Source organism: Pinus tabuliformis, chromosome 1_2, assembly GCF_031772625.1.
Source record: "Pinus tabuliformis cultivar Carrire ecotype Pingquan chromosome 1_2, CPIR1, whole genome shotgun sequence".
NCBI lineage: Eukaryota > Viridiplantae > Streptophyta > Pinopsida > Pinales > Pinaceae > Pinus > Pinus tabuliformis.
In genome coordinates, this window is record NC_142298.1 from 908,469,227 (window position 1) to 908,486,893 (window position 17,667).

Genomic DNA, 17,667 nt, shown 5'->3' on the forward strand with positions numbered 1-17,667 from the left:
CTTGGGTTCATAATCCCTTGGGGTTTTAATATTAATCCTTTGGGTTTATTATTAACTTGGGTTTATAATATCAATCATTGTCATCTTTATTAATCTCTTGTATTTGTAATATCAATTCCCTGCACTTCTTGATCCCTTAGGTTTTTAATATTTATCCGTTGGCTTCACTAATTCCTTGGGTTTATAATATTAAACCATTGGGTTTATTAGTTCCTTGGGTTCATAATATTAGTCCCATGGGTTTAATATTATTCCCTTCGATTCATAATCCCTTTGGGTTTTAGTATTAATCCCTTTGTTTTATTATTGCTTTGCGTTTAGAATATCAATCATGGTCAAACATTTTCAATCATAGCAAACCATGGTCAACCATGTTTGAATGTCACATTGTAACAACGATTGTCCCAACATCAAAATAAACCATGTTTATTTTAGTGTTTGTAGTGTTTATATTTGGGTTTAACAATGTTGGGTTTATAATATTAGTCTAATGGGTTTAATATTATTTCCTTAGGGTTCATAATCCCTTGGGGATTTAGTATTAATCTCTTAGTTTTATTATTCCTTTAGGTTTATAATATCAATCCCTTGGGTTTATTATACCCTTAGGTTTATAATATTAGTCCCTTGGGTTTAATATTATTCCCTTGGGTTCACAATCCCTTGGGGTTTTAGTATTAATCCCTTGGGTTTATTATTCATTTGGGTTTATAATATCAATCCCTTGGGTTTATTATTCCCTTAGGTTTAGATCATCAATCATGGTCAACCATGGTTGAATGTCGCATTGTGACAAGGATTGTCTCACCATCAAACTAAATTTAGTTTAGTGTTTGTAGTATTTATATTTGGGTATACCAATGTTGGGTTTATAATATTAGTCCAATGGGTGAATGTCACATTTTTTACAAAGATTGTCAAACCATGAGAATAAACCATGTTTATTTTAGTGTTTGTAATATTTATATTTGGGTTTACCATATTAGTCCAATGGTTGGATGTCCCATTTTGACAAATATTGTCTCACCATGAAAATAAATGATGTTTATTTTGGTATTTGTGATATTTACATTTGGGTTTATGAATTTTGGGTCTATAATATTAGTCCCTTGAGTTTAATATTATTCCCTTGGATTCATAGTCCCTTGGGGTTTTATTATTATTCCCTTGGGTTTATTATTCATTTGGGTTTTAATATCAATCCCTTGGGTTTATTATTCCCTTAGGTTTGTTGGGTTCTGTTATATTCTTTCCACGACTAACCCACATAGTTAATTGGGGGGTTAGAGGGGGTGGGGGTGGGTGGGAGGGAAGCCCCCCATTCGTTACACCAATTGTGTAGTGGGGGGGTTCACAGGGGGTTTGAGGTGTACCTGTAACCCCATTTTATGGGCTCCGGGGCAGCATCTCGGAAAATTTTGGTTTTGGACCCTATGTTAGGTTGGACAGACCCACCTATGGTTTTGTGCATGATTTTCACACATGTCTTTTGGATGCGATGGTTTTCGGTCCATGGTCTTGGATGCTTCGGCATGTATAAATATGTATTGTAACATTGAAGGGAATATAATGAAAAATCAAGCTGGTAGTCCCGATTTTAGGATCCAGGGGAAAATATATGTGTATATGTGTTTTATGTGTTATGCTTTCGCATTGTTTATTTTCTGTGTTTTAGAATTCGTATGCAGGTAATTTCTGCACGGTGCTAAAACCTACATTTGGTATCAGAGCAGTTTTGGCTTCAAGGGGACACCTTTGTTGCTGAGGGGTTTCACTCGGGCTTGTGGTAGACCCTGTTCAGTGGGAGATCTGCGAGATCGATTCTGATGGTGAAAGAAGATGGCAAGTAGTGGAAAGATAGAGATTGAGAAATTTAATGGTCAGAGTTTTGAGTTGTGGAAACTCAAGATGGAGGATCTGTTGGTAGATAAAGATCAGTGGATCGCGGTAGATCCGGGTACTAAAGCAATGAGAGTGTCTGATGAAGAATGGAAGAAGTTGGATCGGAAGGCAAAGAGCACAATACGATTGTGTGTGTCAGATTCAATATTGCTGAATGTATCAGGGGAAGCTACAGCGAAGGCTTTGTGGGAAACGTTAGGGACTTTGTACTAATCTAAGTCTCTAGTGAATAAACTGTTCCTGCGGAAAAAGCTATATAACCTGAGGATGAAAGATGGAGACTCAATGACAGAGCATCTAAATGCATTTAATACTATGGTAAGTCAATTAGCATTTGTTGATATTAAAATTTCAGATGAAGATAAGTGAATCAGTTTGTTGTGTTCTCTACCAGATTCATGGGATAGTCTGGTTATTGCAATAGGTAGCAATGCAACTGTCTTATAGTTTGATGAAATAGTCTCATCCTTACTGACGTAGGAGATGAAAAGGAAAAATATGGAGAGCCAGAATGGTGATGCCTTGTATGTACGAGGACGGTCCTAGAACAGAAACAAAAATAAGTCATCAAGTGGGAGATCTAAATCTAGAGGGAGATCTAAATCTCCAAGAAAACTTGTAAAGGTGGTGTGCTAAAAATGTAGAAAGGAAGGGCACTACAAAAGGGACTGTAAATCTAAAGCTCCTGATAAAAGAAAGGGATCTGATGATGCTCCTTCTGCAGAGGCAAAAACCACTTTAGATGAAGGTGGGGATGTGTACTTGGCCTCGTCAAGTACACATGTAGATTATGAGGCATGGTTCATTGACTCAGGTGCATCCTTTGACTTCACTCCCCATCGAGAGTGGTTCTGCAAGTATGAGAAATATGATGGTGGTGATGTCTTCTTGGGGGATGACAGGAAGGCTAGAATCATTGGTTGTGGAAAAGTAAAGTTGAAGTTACAAGGTGGAAGGGTTAGAACACTTCTGGGTGTTCTGCATATTCCTGCATTAGCCAAAAACCTAATTTTTGTAAGCAAGGTGGATGATGTAGGTGTAAAAACAGTGTTCGAGAAGGATACCTACAAGATGGTTCTGGGGGCACTGGTACTGATGCGGGGAGTTCGAATTAGAACTCTGTATAAGCTGCAAGGTAGCACTGTTGTTGATGGGTGCAACAATTTTGTGGTTCCTGAAAGTGGACTAGAAAATCTAGTGGTCTCTGGAGAGAAGACCATGTTGTGGCATCAGAGGCTTCGACATATTGGAGAGAAGGGCCTTCAAATACTTCATGGTAAAGGTATGGTAGAAGGTATGAGTAATATCTCTCGAGATTTTGATTTCTGTGAAAATTGTGTATACGAGAAGTAGAATCAGGTGAGTTTCCCCTCTGGTAGTAAGAGGGCGAAAAAAATATTAGATCTTTTGTACAGTGATGTGTTTGGACCTGTGAAGGTTCCATCACTGGGTAAGTCTGTGTACTATGTATCATTTATAGGTGTCTTCTCAAGGAATACATGGATGTATTTCCTTAAGAAGAAATATGAAGCCTTTGATAGGTTTAAAGAATTTACAGCTCTCATGGAAAATCAGACAGAGAAGAAGATAAAGGTGCTAAGGACAGATAATGGTGGAGAGTTTTGCAGCAAGGAATTTCAAGAATTCTGTAAGAAGAGTGGTATAACATGACAAAAGACTACTCCATATACATCTCAGCAAAATGGAGTTGCAGAAAGAATGAATAAGATGTTGATGGAAAGGGCAAGAAGGATGCTCAGTGGTGCTGGGTTAGGATGGGAATTCTAGGTAGAGGCAGTGGATACTGCATGTTACCTGGTAAACATGCCACCTTCATCAGCATTGGAGGATAAGACTCCACAAGAGGTATGGACGGGTAAGAAACCCTCTCTTTCACATCTGAGGGTATTTGGATGTGACGCATATGTACATGTTCCAAAGAAGAAACGAATAAATTTGGATAGTAAATTTGAAAAGTGCATCTTTATTGGGTATAAGGATGGTTTAAAGGGTTATAAGCTTTGGAACCCAGTCACACAGAAGGTTGTGTAGAGCCGAGATGTGGTGTTCATAGAGGTAAAATATGTTATTAAACATGAAGTCCAACCAAAGGAACCTGAGAAGATAGAGTTTGAGCTTAAGGAGGAAGAATCAGACTCTACAGCAGAGGAGGAATCAGAAGATGAAGAGCCACAAACTCCGGGTATAAGAAGATCAGTTTGAGAAAGAAGGCAGCCAGAAAGGTATAGTCCATCTGCTTTCTGTACAAATTTTGCTTTATCTATTATCTGACAATGATCCCAGAACTGTGAAGGAAGCAGTAGATTCAGAGGATGGAAAACTCTGGAAAGAGGCCATGGTTGATGAAATGGCATCTTTGCACAAAAGTGAGGCTTGGGATCTGGTGGAGTTGTCGGCTAGAAGGAAATCCATTGGCAGCAAATGGGTGTTCAAAAAGAAGACAAATGTAGGAGGAAAGGTGGAGAAATACAAAGCTCAATTGGTAGCAAAAGGTTATTCCTAGGTGTCGGGAATTGATTTTGGTGATATTTTTTCTCCTGTTGCCAAGGTAGCTTCTATTAGATTACTTTTATTTGTTGCTGCTGCTTTTGATTTTGAGGTAGAACAGATGGATGTGAAGACAACATTTCTTCACAGGGATCTGGAAGAGGAAATATACATGAAGCAACCTAAAGGCTTTGTGGTGAAGGGTAAGATAGAACTGGTATGCAAGTTAAATAAGTCTTTGTATGGGTTAAAACAATCACCAAGGATGTGGTATCAGAAATTTGATACATTTATACAGGGACTTGGCTTCACCAGAAGCAAAGCAGATCATTGTGTGTGTTTTAAATTAATTGGTGACCGTGTTATTTATCTGGTCTTGTATGGGGATGATATGTTGCTGGTTGGAAATGAAAAAGAAATTATCCAGGATTTGAAGACCCAATTGTCCTCCAAATTCGACATGAAAGATCTTGGTGTTGTAAACTATATTTTGGGCATGGAAATTAAAAGAGATTGGGCAAAGAGGAAGCTCTGGTTAAACCAGAGGAAGTATGTCAAGACAATACTGTAGAGGTTTAATATGCAGGATAGTAAACCGGTGAAGGTTCCTATTCATGTAGGTGTGAGGTTATCTACTGAATAGTGTCCCAAGAGACAAGAAGAGGAAGAGGACATGTCCTGTGTTCCATATGCAAGTGTAGTCGGTAGCCTGATGTATGCAATGGTCTGTACTAGACCAGACATTGCACATGTAGTCGGAGTATTGAGCAGGTTTATGTCAAAACCAGGGAAGGAGCACTGGACAATAATGAAACGAGTTTTCAGGTATTTGTGTGGCATTAGTGATTATGGTTTGTGCCACCAAGGAAGACCATGATTGGACAGAATGTTGGATATTCGTGGATTTGTTGACGCAGACTGGGCTAGAGATCTGGATCAGAGAAGATCTACAAGTGGGTATGTGTTTAACCCATTTGGAGGTGCAGTCAGTTGGATGAGTAAGAAACAATCTGCATTGGCACTATCAACTACAGAGGCAAAATACATGGCAGCGATTCATGTAAGCAAGGAAGCAGTTTGGTTGTAGAGATTGTGTTCAATTATGGGGTTAGTACAGGGAGCTATAAGGATAGACTGTGACAGCCAAAGTGCAATTTTCTTGGCAAAGAACCCCGCATATCATTCAAAGACAAAGCACATTGATGTTCAGTATCACTTTGTCAGTGATATGATAGAAGACAAAAAGGTTTTGCTAGTAAAGGTGGACACTTTGAAGAATACTATAGATGCATTGACAAAATCTGTGAGCTCTGAGAAGTTCTCTTGGTGTAGAGTAACAATGGGCATTTCAGGGTTGGAAAAATAACTAAGCTCTCTTGTGGCCCCCTGTGGAAAGAAAACAACAAGTGGGAGAATGTTGGTTTGTGTTATATTCTTTCCATGACTAGCCCACGTAGTTAACTGGGAGGTTAGAGGCAGGGGGGGGGAGCGCACCCTTCGTTGCACCGATTGTGTAGCGGGAGGGTCATAAGGGGTTTGAGGTGTACCGTAACCCCACTTTATGGGGTCTGGGGTAGCACCCCAGAAAATTTTTGTTTTGGACCCTATGTTAGGTTGGGTGGACCCACCTATGGTTTTGTGCATGATTTTCGCACATGTTTTTTGGACGCGATGGTTTTCGGTCCATGGTTTTGAACGCGATGGTTTTTGGTCCATGGTATTGGATGCTTCGGCATGTATAAATATGTATTGTAACATTGAAAGGAATATAATGAAAAATCAAGCTGGTAGTCCCGGCTTTGGTAGCCAGGGGAAAATATCTACGTATATGTGTTTTATGTGTTATGCTCTCGTATTGTTTATTTTCTGTGTTTTAGAATTCGTATGTAGGTAATTTCTATACGGGGTTAAAACCTACAAGGTTTATAATATCAATCATGGTCAACCGTGGTTGGATGTCACATTGTGACAAGGATTGTCTCACCATGAAAATAAATCATGTTTATTTTAGTCTTTGTAATATTTATATTTGGGTTTATGAATGTTGGGTTTATAATATTAGTCCCTCAGGTTTAATATTATTCTCTTCGGTTCATAATCCCTTGGGGTTTTAGTATTAATCCCTTCGTTTTATTATTGCTTTGCGTTTAGAATATCAATCATGGTCAACCATTGTAAATCATAGCTAACCATGGTTAACCATGTTTGAATGTCGCATTGTGACGACAGTTGTCTCACCATCAAAATAAACCATGTTTATTTTAGTGTTTGTAGTGTTTATATTTGGGTTTAACAATGTTGGGCTTATAATATCAGTCCCATAGGTTTAATATTATTTCCTTGGGTTTATATTCCCTTGGGGTTTTAGTATTAATCCTTTAGGTTTATTATTAACTTGGGTTTATAATATCAATCATTGTCATCTTTATTAATCTCTTGTATTTGTAATATCAATCCCTTGCACTTCTTGATCCCTTACGTTTTTAATATTTATCTGTTGGGTTCACTAATTCCTTGCCTTCATAATATTAAACCATTGGATTTATTAGTTCCTTGGGTTTATAATATTAGTCCCATGGGTTTAATATTATTCCCTTCAGTTCATAATCCCTTGGGGTTTTAGTATTAATCCCTTCATTTTATTATTGCTTTGCGTTTAGAATATCAATCATGGTCAACCATTGTCAATCATAGCAAACCATGGTCAACCATGTTTGAATGTTGCATTGTGACAACGATTGTCTCAACATCAAAATAAACCATGTTTATTTTAGTGTTTGTAGTGTTTATATTTGGGTTTAACAATGTTGGGTTTATAACATTACTCTAATGGGTTTAATATTATTTCCTTGGGTTCATACTCCCTTGGGGTTTTAGTATTGATCCCTTAGTTTTATTATTCCTTTAGATTTATAATATCAATAACATGGGTTTATTATTCCCTTAGGTTTATAATATTCGTCCCTTGGGTTTAATATTATTCCCTTAGGTTCACAATCCCTTGGGATTTTAGTATTAATCCCTTGGGTTTATTATTCATTTGGGTTTATAATATCAATCCCTTGGGTTTAATATTCCCATAGGTTTATATTATCAATCATGGTCAACCATGGTTGAATGTCACATTGTGACAAGGATTGTCTCACCATCAACTAAATCATGTTTAATTTAGTGTTTGTAGTATTTATATTTGGGTATACCAATGTTGGCTTTATAATAGTAGTCCAATGGTTGAATGTCGCATTTTGACAAAGATTGTCTCACCATGAAAATAAACTATGTTTATTTTAGTGTTCGTAATATTTATATTTGGGTTTACCATATTAGTCCAATGGTTGGATGTCCCATTTTGACAAATATTGTCTCAACATGAAAATAAATGATGTTTATTTCGGTCTTTGTAATATTTACATTTGGGTTTACGAATGTTGGGTCTATAATATTAGTCCCTTGAGTTTAATACTATTCCCTTGGGTTCATAGTCCCTTAGGATTTCAGTATTACTCCCTTGGGTTTATTATTCATTTGGGTTTTAATATCAATCCCTTGGGTTTATTATTCCCTTAGGTTTATAATATCAATCATGGTCAACCATGGTAAACCATGCTTGAATGTCACATTGTGACAAGGATTGTCTCACCATGAAAGTAAATCATGTTTATTTTAGTCTTTCTAATATTTATATTTGGGTTTAAGAATGTTGGGTTTATAATATTAGTCCCCTAGGTTTAATATTATTCCCTTCGGTTCATAATCCCTTGGGGTTTTAGTATTAATCTCTTCGTTTTATTATTGCTTTGCGTTTAGAATATCAATCATGGTCAACCATTGTCAATCATAGCAAACCATGGTCAACCATGTTTGAATGTCGCATTGTGACAACGATTGTCTCACCATTAAAATAAACCATGTTTATTTTAGTGCCTGTAGTGTTTATATTTGGGTTTAACAATGTTGGGTTTATAATATTAGTCCCATGGGTTTAATATTATTTCCTTGGGTTCATAATCCCTTGGGGTTTTAGTATTGATCCCTTAGTTTTATTATTCCTTTAGGTTTATAATATCAATCCCTTGGGTTTATTATTCCCTTAGGTTTAAAATATTAGTCCCTTGAATTTATTATTATTCCCTTGGGTTCACAACCCCTTGGGGTTTTGATATTAATCCCTTGGGTTTATTATTCATTTAGGTTTATAATATCAATCCCTTGGGTTTATTATTCCCTTAGGTTTATATTATCAATCATGGTCAACCATGGTTGAATGTCGCATTGTGACAAGGATTGTCTCACCATCAAAATAAATCATGTTTTAATTAGTGTTTGTAGTATTTATATTTGGGTATACCAATGTTGGGTTTATAATATTTATCCAATGGTTAAATGTCGCATTTTGACAAAGATTTTCTCACCATGAAAATAAACATGTTTATTTTAGTGTTTGTAGCATTTATATTTTGGTTTACCATATTAGTCCAATGGTTGGATGTCCCATTTTGACAAATATTGTCTCACCATTAATATAAATCATGTTTATTTTGGTCTTTGTAATATTTACATTTGGGTTTATGAATGTTGGGTCTATAATATTAGTCCCTTCGGTTTAATATTATTCCCTTGGGTTCATAGTCCCTTGGGATTTTAGTATTACTCCCTTGGGTTTATTATTCATTTGGGTTTTAATATCAATCCCTTGGGTTTATTATTCCCTTAGGTTTATAATATCAATCATGGTCAACCATGGTTGAATGTCACATTGTGACAAGGATTGTCTCACCATGAAAATAAATCTTGTTTATTTTAGTCTTTGTAATATTTATATTTAGGTTTATGAATGTTGGGTTCATAATATTAGTCCCTTAGGTTTAATATTATTCCCTTGGGTCCATAACCCCTCGGGTTTTAGTATTAATCCCTTGTGTTTACTATTTATTTGGGTTTATAATATCAATCCCTTGGGTTTATTATTCCCTTAGGTTTATAATATCAATCGTGGTGAACCATTGTCAATCATAGCCAAACATGGTCAACTATGGGTTTATTATTAACTTGCGTCTATAATATCAATCATGGTCATCTTTATTAATCTCTTGTATTTGTAATATCAATCCCTTGCGCTTCTTGATCCCTTAGGTTTTTAATATTTATCCGTTGGGTTCACTAATTCCTTCAGTTTATAATATTAAACCATTGGGTTTATTAGTTCCTTGGGTTTATAATATTAGTCCCATGGGTTTAATACTATTTCCTTCGGTTCATAATTCCTTGGGGTTTTAGTATTAATCCCTAGGATTATAATAGGGTTTATAATAATAATCCTAGGGATTAATATAGATCCCTTGAGTTTATAATCCACTAGGTTTATAATATGAATTCCTTGGGTTTATGATATTAATCATAGGGCTTATGCTCCTAGGTTTAATTTTATGCCCATTGTTTACAATATTAATCCCTTAGGTTTATTAATTTTAGGGTTTATATTCCTATGGTTTAATATTCATTCTAGGGTTTAATGTTATTCCCCTCTGTTTTTAATCCCTTGGGTTTTTAATACTAAACCATGGTCAACCATGGTCAACCATGTTTGTTTTAGGGTTTAGAATATTTATCTTAGGTTTTATATACCTTGGGTTATACTATTAATTGTTTTGGTTTTTCAGGTTTTTAGTATTAATCCCTTGTTGTTATTAGTTCCTTAGGTTCATATTATCAATCCCTTGGGTTTATTAATCTAAGGGTTCATATTCCTAGCATATAATATTATTGATAGGGTTTATAATATTAACAAGTGTTTAATATAGGTTCTTTGGGTTTATAATCCGTTAGGTTTATGATATAAATTCCTCGGGTTTAAAGTATTAACCATAGGTTTTATATTCGTAGGGTTTGATATTAATCCTAGTGTTTACAATATTTATCCATTGGGTTTATTAATCATAGAGTTTAATATTCGCATTGTTACATTACAAAACTTGGGTTTAATACAAGGTTTATAATATTAGGACTTTTTAATATTTAGTTTATAATACTAAATTTTAATATTGGCTTTATAATTTGTGATACTAGGGCTTATAATATTAATCATAGGGTTTAATATCAATCCCTTGGGTTTAAAATTATTCCCCTCACTTCATAATCCGTTTAGTTTATAATATTAATACTAAGGTTTATAATATTAAATTAGGGTTTATATTCTTAGTGTTTAATATCAATCCCACGGTCTAATGTTATTCCCTTCGGTTTTTGATCCTTTGGGTTTTTAATATTAATCCAATCGGCTTACTAATCCATTGGGTTTATAATATTGTTCCTAGCGTTTCTAACATTATTCATAGGGTTTATATTCCTACAGTTTAATATTAAGCATATGGCTTATAATATTAACCTTAGGATTCAATATTAATCCCTCAATCATAGCTAACCATGGTCAACCATGATTGAATGTCACATTGTGACAAGGATTGTCTCACCATGAAAATAAATCATGTTTATTTTAGTCTTTGAAATATTTATATTTGGGATTACGAATGTTGGGTTTATAATATTAGTCCCTTGGATTTAATATTATTCCCTTGGGTTCACAATCCCTTGGGGTTTTAGTATTAAACCCTTGGGTTTATAATGTCAATCCCTTGGGTTTATTATTCCCTTAGGTTTATATTATCAGTCATGGTCAACCATGTTTGAATGTCACATTGTGACAACGGTTATCTCACCATCAAAATAAACCATGTTTATTTTAGTGTTTGTAGTGTTTATATTTGGGTTTAACAATGTTGGGTTTATAATATTAGTCCCATGGGTTTAATATTATTTCCTTGGGTTCATAATCCCTTGGGATTTTAGTATTGATCCCTTAGTCTTCTTATTCCTTTAGGTTTATAATATCGATCATGGTCAACCATTGTCAATCATAGAAAACCATGTTCAACCATGGTTGAATGCCACATCGTGACAAGGATTGTCTCACCATGAAAATAAACCATGTTTATTTTAGTATTTCTAATATTTATATTAGGGTTTACCAATGTTGGGTTTATAATATTAGTTCCTTGGGTTTAATATTATTTCCATGGGTTCATAATCCCTTGGGGTTTTAGTATTAATCCCTTGGGTAATGATAAACAAAAGGAACTAATATTATAAACCCAATGCATACAAACCCTAAGATAAATATTAAAAATACTAAAATAAACATGGTTGAATTAATAAAATCTAATAATAATAATAATAACAATAATAATTAATTAATTAATTAATAATACTAATTATGAATTATTAATATTTAATATTACTAATATTATTATGAGTTTATATTATTATAATAATATTAATATAATAATCATAAATATATAAATAGATATGAATATTATGGTTATTATTTATATATTTATTAATATCATAAATGGTTGGTCTTTAAAAAATTACACATAATAATTCATTTATCACAATTCTAATTATTATTGGATCATGATTATTATTATGAGCTATTATTATTATAATAATAATTCAATGTAATTGCGATTATTATTATTATTTTATATTATTGTTATAATAATATAATAATAATCATAATATATTATTACAATAATAATAAAATAATATAATAGTAATTATTATTTTTATTATAATAGCTATTATATTATTATTATTATCATATTAATTATATTATTATCTTATTAATAATTATATTTGTATATTATTATAATAATAGGAATTTTTCCGGAACAAGGACGGAGCGACAAGTGTTTTGAACAGGGGGCGACAGAAGCGAGCTGGTAACTATGGAGGGGCATGCAGGAGGGAGCTCCACTCCCTCCTATAGTAACGTGGTTTCAAACAGAAGCAAAGAGACAAGTCTAAACAATTTCCGGAAACCAACAGAGGCAGAGAACAAGACAACCGATACTCAAAAGTCAAAAAGCAACAAATCCCTCGAAAAAGAAGGGACCCACAAGGAGGCTAGGAGGGAAACAAAATCTGGAGACAACAGTCAGAAAATGGAGAATATATCTACGACGGGACCCTGCAAGCCCAAGTCTAACATCAAACCCTGGGTGGTCTTAAATGATCTTGCACTACAGGTGCACAGAGTTCACATGGCAACTGATGCGGTCATATGCAAGTTTATGGGTATATGGTCCATGGAGAAAGAATTGTACACTTAGATAAGAAACAACTAGAAACCAAAGGGAGAAATAAATCTACATATTGGGTCCAAGGGTTTTTTTCACAGTGGTTTTCACTAACCTGGAGGACAAAGACAAAATTTTCGAAGGAGGACCCTACTTCTATGCTGCTGTTGGCCTTTACATGCAACCTTGGACTATAAACTTTGTTCCGGGGCGAGAATCGTTCACATCGGTCCCGGTATGGATTAGATTATACTCCTTACCTTTAGATTATTGGCTATCGGAATCCTTAAAAGCTATAGGTAATAAACTAGGGCATTTTATAAAGATATCAGAGGCAACTCTGTGAGGTAAATATACCTCCTTCGCCCGCATATGTGTAGAAATGGACTTATCAAGAGCACTTCTAGATGAAGTCATCCTAGAGGTTTATGATGAGGAATGGGTACAGGCGGTTGACTATGAACATATCCCATTCAGATGCCGTAAATGTCATGAACATGGGCACCTCTTCAGAGACTGCCCACAAAACAAAAGGGAGGATAACCTAAAAACCAACACAGGAAAAGACCTTGAAGGTTTCACCAAAGTGGGAGGCAGAGCGAAAGGAGGGGGAAAAAAGCACCAAAAGAAACCTAGCGAGAACAAACTACCAAGTCATAATAGTTTCAAAATTTTAGAAGAAGAGGGGGGTAAAAATTGAATGAATAAGGAACCGGAGGACATTCATACAGAGAAGGAAAAAGAGGACAACATGGAAATCATACAGGAATGAAATGAACAAAAGGAGGACCCACCAAGCACTATGGAACTTGGCAGGGACCATGAGATGACCCCAGGTGAAGGAGGTATGGAGGACCAAGACCTACAGGAGATTCTCGAGAGGGAGAACCTTGAACTAGAAAAGTTTCTAGAGCAGGGAACCAACAAAAGGCTTGACTCTCTGCCACAAGAGGAGTTTGATAGAGTACAATAGCTATTCCTCCAAATGTCTCAAGAAAAGGTTGCAGGAGTCAAAAGGAACTACGATAGATAGGACAATAGAGGGGTTAAATCAATGGAGATTTCATCAGGTCACTCCACCAAAAACCTAGGCAAGAAAAGAGGAAGAAAGAGACAAAATGAACTTTTGTCAGAGTGTGGGAAACTCATGGTTAATTCAGGTAAGATGAAAGACCTCACCAGTTACTCTTTCACAAACCCTTCATTATGAAGCTTACAACTTGGAACATTAGAGGACTAGGAAGTAAAAGAAAACAAAGAAATCTTAATAACAGAATAAAAGAAGAAAAACCAGACATGGTGTTTATACAGGAAACAAAATGCTCAGTAGACAAGATTAGAGAAATGCATAGTAAATGGCTTATCAATTATGAGTACCTAGAAGTCAAAGCAAATAATACAGCGGGGGGAATTATTACTCTATGGAATCCTCATAAATTTGAGATCCTAGATGCTGAGGCATCCAAAAACCACCTTTCAATGGTTATACAACCTTTGGGGGACAAGGATTGTTACATGATCACAAATTTCTATGGTCCTCAACTTCTTAAAGACAAACTCAGGCTCCTCACCTCTCTGGAGGAGCTGAGAGAGAGACACTCAGTAATCCCCTAGATTTTGGGAGGGGATTTTAACATGATCAGATCTCTCATAGAGAAAAAAGGAGGGACGAGAACGCTTGGACGAGACTCAATTGCCTTCCAGAACTTCTTAAACAACATGAGACAGGTGGATATGGACACAATAAATGGTACCTTCACATGGAATAACAAGAGAGGAGGAACTTCCCAAGTTGCCTCAAAATCAGATAGATTCATAATATTGGAGGATCTCCTTCTCTCCGGTTGCAGCATGACAGCTTTTATCCTTCCTTTCGAAGGCTCGTATCACTGACCCATCCAGCTGGAAGCTTGATTGATTGGCACCTTAAGGAACAGACCTTTCAGGTTTGAAAATTTTTGGCTCACTCAACCTGACTTCATCACTAATGTTGGTAAATGGTGGGAGGAAGACATGCCCACCCAAGGCACAAAAATGTTCCTCCTGCAACAAAGACTCAAACACATCAAGATAAGGCTCAAAGAATGGAATAAAAATGATTTTGGTAATATTTTTGAAGCCAAAAGAGAAGTGGAATTTTTTTTACAGGAAACTAATCAAATTATCATCACAGAAGGCTTCACAGAGGAAAGGAAAATGCAAGCGGACTCACTACAACAAGAATGGGATAATAGATGCTAGCAGGAGGAAATCTTCTGGAGACAGAAATCAAGAGTACAACGGATTAAAGAAGGGGAAATAAATACTAGGTTATTTTACAAGTCTACCATGAATCACAGGGCACATAATCAGATCACAAAACTCATAGATCCTCATGGGAAAGAGCTAAATACTCTCAAGGAAATGGAATCTGTTCTGGTTCAAAATTTTCAAAACATAGTAGAGGAGACCATTGCAGACAGATCTCAATTCACTAAGAGCTTCACTCAGCATATTCCAAAACTGGTAACCAGGGAAGATAATTATAATCTCAACAGGCCAATAATGGAAGAAGAGGTCAAGGAAGTAATCAAAGAGATGCACAACAGGAAAGCTCCAGACCCGGATGGTTTCAATGTAGACTTCTTCAAAACATGTTGAGAAACAATCAAACGTGACATTCTTGATGTGGTGGAGGACTAGAGAAAATCAAGAATAGTTCTGAGAGTGCTTAATGAATCCTTCATAGCATTAACCCCTAAACAGGAAAAATCCCTGACACCAGATAGATTCAGAACCATAGCTTTATGCAACGTGGTGTACAAAATCATTTACAAAGTTATTGCTAATAGACTCAAACCTCTTCTTCCAACGCTCGTGTCAAAGGAGCAAACTGGATATGTGGAAGGTAGACAAATTCTCAATAATATCATTCAAGCTCATGAAGTGGTTCATTCCCTCAAGACCAATAAGCAAGTAGGTATGATAATACAGTTGGACATAGTGAAAGCTTATGATAAGCTAAGTTGGTCTTACATCAAGGAAGTTCTTAAAGCTTATGGCTTTGACCACAACTAGATAAAGTGGGTCATGGCCCTGGTTACCACAGCTAGTTGTTCAATCCTTCTTAATGGCTCTCCATCCAGAACCTTCAGGCCATCGAGAGGCCTTAGGCAAGGAGATCCTCTCTCCCCATTCCTCTTCATTCTCATGATGGAAGGATTGGGCAAAGTGATCAATTCAGCCAAGGAGGAAGGAAGAATCCAGGGACTCAAACTTACTCAGAATGGGGACACTTTGACTCATCAACAATTTGTGGACGACACTATGCTGCAGGGCATACCCACAATCAAGGAAGCCAAAGCTTTCAAAAAAATCCTACATGATTTTGCAATGGTTGCTGGCACTAAGGTAAGCCTCACAAAATCGAAAGTTTTCTTTTTCAATACTGATATTTCTATTCAAAGAAATCTCTCTAGAATTCTTGGCTTTCAAAGAGATCATCTTCCCTCCAAATATCTGTGAATGCCTCTCACTGATAAACCTCTGAGTAAGGAAGTTTGGGAGGCAGTTACAAATAAATTGAAGGACAAAGTCAACAACTAGACAAGCAGATCCTTGAATTTAGCAGGAAGGCTAATTCTTACAAAGGCTGTACTTCAAACCATTCCAATTTTCATGTTTTCAGCCCTTCCTGTCCCAATAGGAGTTTTATAGCAAATCAGGAATATCCAAAGAAATTTTCTTTGGGGTAAAGGGGAAGAGAAAAGTAAATGGGCTCTAGTAGCATGGGACAAGCTCTGCAAACCTAAAACCCATAGTGGTTTGGGTCTCCACAACCCGGTCACTCTAAGCAATGTCTTGGGGGCAAAACTTTGGTGGAGATGGCTAAAGGAAATGAGAAACCCCTAGGCTAAGCTTTGGAAACAAAAATATGCAATGGACTAGCAGGAAAGGGACCACATTTGAATGACAGGACACATCAGGGGTTCCCATATATGGAACAATGCTTGGGAGAATGGAGCCTTAGTTCAGAAACATAGTTTCTGGGAGATCAGAAATGGGAATCTAGCCTGGTTCTGGGAGGACAACTGGCAGCAGGAACAAAACCACTGTAGAGAAGGATTGGACATCATTGAAAATGATACCATCAACAAAGGACTGAAAAGGGTAAGTGACTTTTGGGATCAGTCAAGAGACACAGGTAAATGGAGAATTTGGAAGGTACCAGATTACAGTGAAGAGACCCCTTTGAAAGCCCAAGCTAAAGTTCTTGAAGCGATTCTGGAAAAGAGGCAAATTTTGACTTCAACCTTGAATGATCTACTAAGATGGGGGAGAAACAATGAGGGAATCTTCAACCTCAAAGAAGCCAAAAGAATAGTCACTGGACTCAACTATCCAAGCCCTGACAAGACTTGGAAAGACCTTTGGAACAACCCACACTGGATGAAGATCAAACTGTTCATGTGGCTGGTACAGCATAAAAAGATTATGACTTGGGAAAATCTCAGAAAGAGAAGTTTTGCTGGTCCATCAAGATTCCAGTTATGTGGTCTGCAGGAGGAAACTATGGACCACCTTCTCAACCTCTTCTCTTTCACCTCCTCCTTATGGAATTGGGTGGCCTCTATCTTAAACCAAATAGTCAGGGACGAAAATGACATTATTAAAACTTTAAAGAATTGGAGGAAATACTTCTCGGATAATGAGACCGTCAATTTAGCCTGGACTCTGATTCCAAGATTTTTTATCTGGGATGTTTGGAAAGAACGCAATAACAGATCTTCAAAGCTAAATCTGGTTCAACACAAAGCATCAAGGCTCAGATCCTAAAATAGCTCCAAGAAACAGTTAATGCCCTCTTGAAGCAACCTCCTAAGAAACTCGTTGGTCAACGGGATGCTCACATTCTCGAACTATTGGGGCTCCAGTCTCATGTCCCTCATGGCACAAAAAAGAAAGAAAGGCTCATATCAGAAGGAAAGGCTCTCTTGCAACCCCCTCCCCATGCCTTTTTGAAATTCAACATAGATGGAGCCTCAAAAGGCAACCCTGGGGATGTGGGTTATGGAGGAGTCATAAGAGATGAAGAGGGCGATATAAGAGTCATCTTTCACAGTCATTTGGGGAGGGAAAATAA